Source organism: Pogona vitticeps, chromosome 1 (genome assembly GCF_051106095.1).
Source record: "Pogona vitticeps strain Pit_001003342236 chromosome 1, PviZW2.1, whole genome shotgun sequence".
Lineage (NCBI taxonomy): Eukaryota > Metazoa > Chordata > Lepidosauria > Squamata > Agamidae > Pogona > Pogona vitticeps.
In genome coordinates, this window is record NC_135783.1 from 171,325,113 (window position 1) to 171,333,381 (window position 8,269).

Sequence of the window (8,269 nt, forward strand, 5' to 3'; positions counted from 1 at the left end):
ACCCGTTTTCATTCTTCCTCCATCTGAATCTAGACTGGCTTGCTGTGTATGTTCTGCATACAGATTGAACAAGGTGGCTCCTTGCCTCTGAAATAACCTTCCTCCGGTGATTCGTCCGGCCCCTACGTTGGGCACTTTTAAGAGTCAACTAAAAACATGGTTGTATGTTCAGGCCTTCCCTCCTGTCAATATTTAATTCTTTCTTTATTTTTTCTTTCATTTATTATTTGTTTTATTATTGTATGTGTTATGGACTGTTTGTAAAAACCTTATGATATAAATCAATCAATCAATCAATCAATCAATCAAACAAACAAACAAACAAACAAACTAAATAAATAAACAAATAAACAAATAAACAAATAAAACTTTACCTATAGGAAACCGTTCTGTCTTTCCATATTCTGTCTCAATGGTAGTTTCTTGTCCACAGTACAGGCTACACGTTAGGACAATTAAATGCTGAGACGTTCATTTCTTTCAGAATCACAGTTTCTCATGATCTACACAGTCAAAGGCTTTGCTGGAGTTTATAAAGCACAAAATGATGTTCTTCAGAAGTTCTTTGGTGCATTCTAATAGCCAGCAGATATTTGCAATATGATCTTGAATGCCTCTTACTTTCTGGAATCCAGCTAGAACATCAGGCATTCCTCACTCCACATAAGGTCTTTGTTGTAACACTTTGAACATCACTTTGCTTGCAGTAGAAATTAGAGCAATGATCCTTAAGTTACAGCACTCCTTGGCATCTCCCGTTTTGGGAATTGGAATGTATATTGAGCATTTATTTATTTATTTATTTATTTATTTATTTATTTATTTATTTATTTATTTATTTATTTATTTATTTATTTATTTATTTATTTATTTATTCATTCATTCATTCATTCATTCATTCATTCATTCATTCACTTATTTATTTATTTATTTATTTATTTATTTATTTATTTATTTATTTATTTGATTTATTTGATTTATTTAATTTATTTGATTTATTTGATTTATTTATTTGATTTAATCCTCCTCCCATCTGGTCTAAAAGCCCACTCTTTCTCATCTGTGGACCATTGTTTTGTTTTCCATATTTGTTTTCCATATTTGTTCCATATTTGTTAGGGTTTTGCTGTGGCTTGAAATTGGCCTGTTGGTATCCCATCCATCCCTCTTGATTTATTTCACTGAGTGCTTTCACAGCAGTTTTCACTTCACCATCTAGAATTTCAAGGTTTGCAGCATATGATTCCTCTGTCATCCTTTTATCTCTTCAGTACACTGTTTCCATCTTCTCTTTATTTTCTCCTGCTCAGATAGTATGTTGGTCTTTCAGAATTCCTAATCTAGGCTCAAACTTCCCTGTGGTTTCTTGGATCTTCTGGAAGAGATTTCTTGCTTTCCCCCTTTTGTTGTTTTCCTCTATTTCCTTGCAGTGGCTATTGTAATAGCTCTCTGCTTCTCTATATTACAGTTGCTGAAAAATGATATCCAGGTTTCTAGCCCTATTCCTTTCACCTTTTGTTTTTGCTGCTCACCTGCCCTTTACAATTTTAAATATTTCTTCTGTCATCTATCTAAGTTTCTTTTTCTTTCTACTACAGGCATTGTATTTTTGCATTCTTTTTCTTTAATAACGTTATTAGTTTTTTTTAATATATCTACATTCAGTTCGTGCTTGTTAAACATCGTGTTACATGAGTTTGCTTATAATTATCTATTTTCACATTTTGGTGATTTAATCAGTATACAATGTTCTCAAAGTCCTCTAGTAAAATACCTAATAAAAGCAATTCTAGTTTCAAATCTATATAATTTTGAGGCAATTTAATCCTCTAATAAAATACCTAATAAAAGCAATTCTAGTTTCAGATCTATATAACTTTGAGGTAATTTAACCTTGAAATTGTATATAATTTTGAGGCAATTTAACCAACTTTGTATTTTATACCAAGAATAACTAAATAAATTCCTAATGTACAGTATAGTTAATGTTATCTAAAGCATTTTATATAGATTTTCTTTATACAATTGTTTAGCCATTTCTATCTCCACATTTTCTGTCATGTCTATATCAATACCATAACTAATATACATTAATTGTCTTTTCCCAATACTTATTCCTATCTCTCTCAAAATTCTGTCATCCCTTGTATTGTCTGGGATCATTTTATGCACTTGATCTATCTCCAATAGATCTTCCAGGCTATTTTAATTAAATCTGCTGGTTCTCTCCCCTTATCTTCCCTTAGCACACCTAAGACTCTCTAGTCATCTCCAGGATTAGAATTGGATCTCCTGAATTTTCTCCTCTGATTTCCTCCAGCCTCTCCTTTGGTTGGCATACATCATTCACCACCCTCATATTTCCTTGTTCATTATTCCCTGTCTCCTGTTGAATATAGTCCTTCCTTAACATTGAATGATTTCGCCTCTTCGTTGTGGGATCTCACTATTTCTAAAATTGCTTGAAGAGTAGATTTTGTTTCATCCCAAAAATTTTCCTTGTTGTAGCATTATGTCCCAAGATGTCAAATAATTGTATTCCAAGTGAAAGACAACCAGTTGCTTAAAGTAATCCAGTTCTATCAAAAATTGCTTCAATAAATCCACTTTAATAGATTAATCATCTTTAGGGTTAAATTTGAATCCAGGCTCAGATGTAAAGTGACAGTTCAGTTCACTCAATGTTTGTATTCATGGCCTAATATCTTTTGTTATCCAGCCCCGGATGCAGTCCATTCCGGTATTAATTCTATCCCAGCCTGTGTTACAGTCAGGTTCAGAATCCAAGATACATCCAAATATTTTTATTGGTCCACATAGGTCCACATTAACCAGATATATATTCCAAGATGGTCTTTGTTCAGATCTCAGCAAAGTACAGTTTAAAAATTCCACTTTGGCAGGATTAGACTTTCCAGGGTGAATTTGTCTGTGCTTCAGTCAGTTCTCAGGAAAAAAAGGGAAGTCAAAACAATTTCTAAGTATAAAATGGCCATAGAGTGTTCAAGGACATTGTTCTAGGCTTTTTGCCAATGCGGTAGATAGCAATAACATAGCCATAATTTAACAAGTTTAATTCCCAGAGTTGTTTAGCTAATAAATATTTTAAGAGAAAGATTTCTTAAATTTCTAATGCCAAAGTAATACCAAACTTCCTTCCTTGAAGTATAATTAAATGTCTAATTAGTGTTCAATATATTTTCTTTGCATCTTTTTGTATCTCCTTCCCTCTCTCCAGATTCACTGCTGCTCTATAAGTGGTGGGGATAAGAGAAGCTTATTTCTGTTATAGGGATTATCTCATCCAGGGATATTCATAAAGCAGTATAGTTATAAAATATTATCTCACCCGGAGGTAACGACAATGTTAATTAGCTGATTTATCACTTCTCTATTGCCAGCTGCCGACGACTTGCAAGCAAGCTATTCAGCTGCTTGTTTCCGCCTGCTGGTTGATTGGGGAGTTTCCTGGATTAAAACGGGGGTAACTGCCATCCCCCTTATAATCAACAGGCTTCTCTCCCAATTCCCCACCTCTTTGGGGTGGTTGTAACCCCCTGGGGGGTCCCAAACAGGTTGGAATTCAGCCCAGAAGACGGATATCCATCCTTCTCCTGCTGTCTGGTTGCAGCGTCAAGCCAGAAGTCATATTTGTGCATTCTTCTCTCATAATATCTCTGGTTTCAATCCACAGTTCTTCTAGTCCATGTTCAATTGAGTTTAGAAATGCAAAACTGATCCTTGTGTGGATTTTAAATTAATCGGAAATGTTATTCAAATTATATTTTGGCATTATGATTCTTTTAGCATTCTTTTTCAGCTTTGAAGTATTTATTTAAACAGATTGTTGGCTTCACACTGAGTCTTTCTCTTGCTTCATTTCTCTTGGCTAGACCAAATTTTCCACCATTTTAATCTGCTTTGTTTTCTACTTTTGCATTTCAGTAACCTATGATTATAAATAGAGATGGGCATGAACCACCAGTTCGGCAGTTCATGCCAGTGCATTTTTGGCTGAACAGGTGTTTGGCACATCCCAACCCCACTAGAGGCAGTGCCTGGAGGAGGCAGGGCAGAGAAGCCAAGGCACTGCCTCTGCGTGGGCACTCTCCAGAGGAGGTGGGGCTGGGAAGTGACAAACACCTGTCCGGGCAAAAACCAAACCAGCACAAACTGCCAAACTGGTGGTTTGTGCCCACCTCTAATTATAAGCATGTCTTATTTTGGTGTGTGACCAATTTCCTTCTGGATGCTTGCATTAAAACTTTCAATATCATCTTCTTTAGCATCTGTAGTTGGAGCATAGACTTGAATAATAGTTATGTTGATAGGTTTTCCACAGAGTCTGACTGATAATATTCAGTTAGACCTTACATTATAGCCCCTAACTGCCTGTGCTACATCTTGCATCAGTATGAGTCACTCCAGCTCTTCTTAGTTTGTTATTTCCTGAGTACAATGCTTTGTATTTGTCTAACTGAAAATACCCTGCTCTGTTCACTGACACCCAGCACTGCAATGTTTAAACATTCCATTCCTTGCTTTACAGCTTCCTGTTTACCTTGATTCATTCTTTTCATTTTCCATACTACCGTGACACTCAGCCACGAGACACCCTTTTGGCTTTAATCTAGTTGCATCATTAGTGACAGCACTATTCATATTTGTCTTTTGCTCTTCACCAGTGTTTTCCATCCCGGGAGTCTTATTTTCCAGTACTATCTCTTGTTTCATTTTGGGCTGTCTCATTAGAAGGTTTTCAAGGGAAGAAACGCTCAGCAGTAGTTTACCACTGCATCCTACTTTCAATTTAAGAAATGTTCAGCAGTGTTTTACCTTGGCCACTTTCTGCCATCTTCTGCACAGGAACTAAGAAAAGTCAACTTGAGTGTCACTGCTGTTGACTTCCCCACTAGCTACCACTGCTGCTCAATGGATGCATCTTAGCCTGGTGTTTTAGCTGAGAACCTTCTTCCTTCAGTGACCCTGCTAGGAGTCCAGGCTCATGATGCAGTCTGTCCTCCTGATAGCCTTGGTCTCAGGTGACACGTTCAGTCCCTTTCAAAATATTAGATCACTAAAACATCAAAGATATAAGCCAGATTTTGATTTTTCATATTATTTTAACTATTGAACTTTAAACATGCCAAAAACATGGATTTGATGCTCTTTTTTCCAAGAGTAGTTTGAACAAATAAAATATTGGGTGCTGCTTTCCAGATGATTGCTTAAATCCGTATGCATAAACAACTTGCTAGCCATTTCCTTTACATGAAACAGGGCCATACAGGGCTTTAGCGGAGAAGCAGTGACACCAAGGCAGTCAGCCAACAGTTCTGTCACTGCCAATCTACCCCTAGTCAGTCCTCAGTGACTTTTCTGCCAGTGGCTGACAACAAAATGAATTTCTCTGTTATCGGCAAACAGGATCAATCAGATTAGGGATTTTTTTCCTTTGTAACTATGAATGCCACATGCCACATGATGGATAACTCCCTCACCAACAACATCTTGATTCCTTGGCTGAATTTCTCCCTCCTGTCATATCCCTTCATCTTCATTGCTCCACAAGGGAGCGCAAAAACCATCCCTGAGAATATAAGTTTCACATTCAGAATTCACATCTTCAAAATTCTTCAAATTGTTGTCTTTGCTTACAGGATCAAAAACCTTGGGATTCTTCCTTTGTAAAGGTGAAAAATCTCTGTCCTCTGTTTCATTGTGTGTACTGTGTTTCCATTTGGAATAATATATTACAGTATCAACAGTGTTTACACATACACACAGTGACCTACAGCTGTACTGAACTTGCAGATAAGCACTTCTCATGGTATTAATTCATATTAATAATCATCAATGATGGCATGGTTACTTGGTGGCAGTCAAAGATGTTTGGGTTTTTAAAAATTATTATTATTAATTTGTATCTTTGTTTCTTCACAGTAACAGGATGAGCATAAAAACAAATAAACCAAAAGCCCTCAAAACTTTGCCCATGGCCATTAAAAAAGAATTACTTGAATTATTCTTCCTTCCTAAATTCATTTTCAAAATTCTGCAGATGAAGTATTCTCTTTACGTAGGTTTCACTCATGGACTCTTTTGGAGCATTCCATTGTATACAGGCACAACCATGCACTACCTAATTGCATCCTCTACACCAATCTTCCTCAATGTGGTGCCCTCCAGATAGGTTGGCTGCTTCTAATCTCTTGGGAGGATGGAAGTTGCAATTAAGCAGGGCTGGATGGCAAAAGGTTCAAAAAGGCTGCCCTATGGTTAAATATTTGCCAGATTGGTTTCATGTCCAAATTTACATACCGTTTTCTGCAGAATTTCACTCTCTCCTACTCCAATGCTGTTGAGCAAACACTGCTACTTCTCTGACATCACAACAGCTAAATGTATATGATCCTATGCAATCAGCCCATGAACAGATTCTATGTACTTCCCCGTTTTCCTCTTTCTCTCTCTCCCTCTTATTGTATTTGCAATTAATTAAAAGGAAGCAGATCAGCTAATGTCATCAAAAGAGCCAGGCAATGGAACAAGATTAAAAGCCAAAGGGGGTGGGGAGGGAAATGAAGCACCACCTACAGAGACTTTTTTTGTTTCTGAGGGGTCAGTTACACTACTTGTCCGGAGAGGAAGGGGCCAGCCTTGCTACAGATGAGAGGACTGTGCTCCTGATCTTGAAAATGTCTCTGGAAAAATATTATGCATTCCCTCAAAAAGGAGTCCACTTGGGCCGATCTGAGAAAAGTCTCTCTTTTACTACAACAACACCCAAAATCCCCTCACCCAGCAAGACCATTGCCTGTATTGTTTGAAGTGATTCTGGGAGCTGCAGTCAAAAAAGTAACTCTCCAAAAATCTTCATGTGGGCATTGGATGACACTGCATAGCTTGCAAGAGTGGATTTAATTGACTTGAAAACAGATGGCTAAATTGAAAGCTTCACATTTGGTATGGCAGGAGAGTTGGACAGAAGGACGTTTCAGTGAGGTAGGGGAAATTGCCTGAAGGACGTCTGCTTTATGGGGATAACTGAGTGCAGGCATTACAGCTGAACATTGGGTAGTTTCTAACACATTCCATCCCCCTTTTGACAAAAGGCAATGAACTCCCTTAAGTTCCACAACTGCTATTTTTCTCCAGTAATTTTTATGGTTCAAGACTTGAAATGCTATGATAAGTTACTATGTGAGAAGGATAACAGAGAGGCTCCTGAAGAGAAACTGTTAATCTGAAATTTATAAAGGACTATCCCTAATGAATAATAGTTGAGGTCAATCCATCTTCCTGTCTCATTTTGCCAAGGAACATTTGTAAAGTAAGGTGATCTCAATTAGTCCCTCTGTAACTCTCCCCCTTTCAGGAAGAAGGCCAGAGAGGGTTCCTAGCAAAATGGCTGAACAACAGACAGGCCTTCTAGTATATGGGGACAGGGAGCTGCCAAATCCAGATAATTAGCTATGTTCTTTTCCATGTGCTACACATGCACTTCGCCACCGATTCTTCCCACGTGCTGTAGTTCAGATGAACACATTCCATAAACTGTGATATCCTTTCCCAGGAGCCCAGGCTCTTTGTTCACTTGTTATCTGCCTTCCAGCAATTTATAATTAACAAGCTCAGCCTTCTGGACTATAGTTCACAGGAGAACACAGTACTATCTATGCATACATGGAAGCAGGACTCACCGTCTTCAGTGGGATTACAAACATTACAGAAGCCATGCTGGATCCACCTAAAGGCCCATCTAGTCTACCCTTTAGAGCCACTGCTGTGGCCAACCAGATGCCTCTGGCAAGCCTTGAAACAGGAGGACATAAATGCAGCGCCCCCTTCCTACAGATGTTCCCTCACAACTGGCACTGTTGTGAGGTAATATATAGCTATCAGGACAGGTCAAGACTAGGGAAGTAGGCAAGACTGCATAGGCAATATGAAACCTCTGGAGAGGTTGACTGGAAATGTAGAGTTTGACATCACCTGTATATGGATGACTCCCAGCTCGCTCTCGCCTTGCCATCTAAATCCGAGGGAGCTGTTTCAGCTCCAGATCAGTGTCTGGTGTCAGTAATGGGACTGTCTGAGGGTGAACACACTGAAACGTAGCCAAGACAAAACAGAGGTGCTCCTGGTCAAGGAACAGGGATATGGCCTGTGCTGGATGGGGCTACGCTCCCTCTGAAAACCCAGGCCCACAGCTCGGGGGTGTCCCTGGATTCACCTCTTAGCCTGTCTGTGGCCAGGACTGCATATG

The 8,269-nt window shown here is 38.4% G+C and overlaps 1 long non-coding RNA gene across 1 annotated transcript; it reads right to left on the minus strand.

The window, feature by feature from the left end:
* Positions 1-1,087: 1,087 nt before the first annotated feature.
* Positions 1,088-3,082, minus strand: LOC144583968 (uncharacterized). The gene is made up of 2 exons (XR_013537908.1): positions 1,842-3,082; positions 1,088-1,774 (listed from the first exon to the last, which is right to left on the minus strand). It is a non-coding gene; the product is annotated as an uncharacterized LOC144583968 (long non-coding RNA).
* Positions 3,083-8,269: the final 5,187 nt, after the last annotated feature.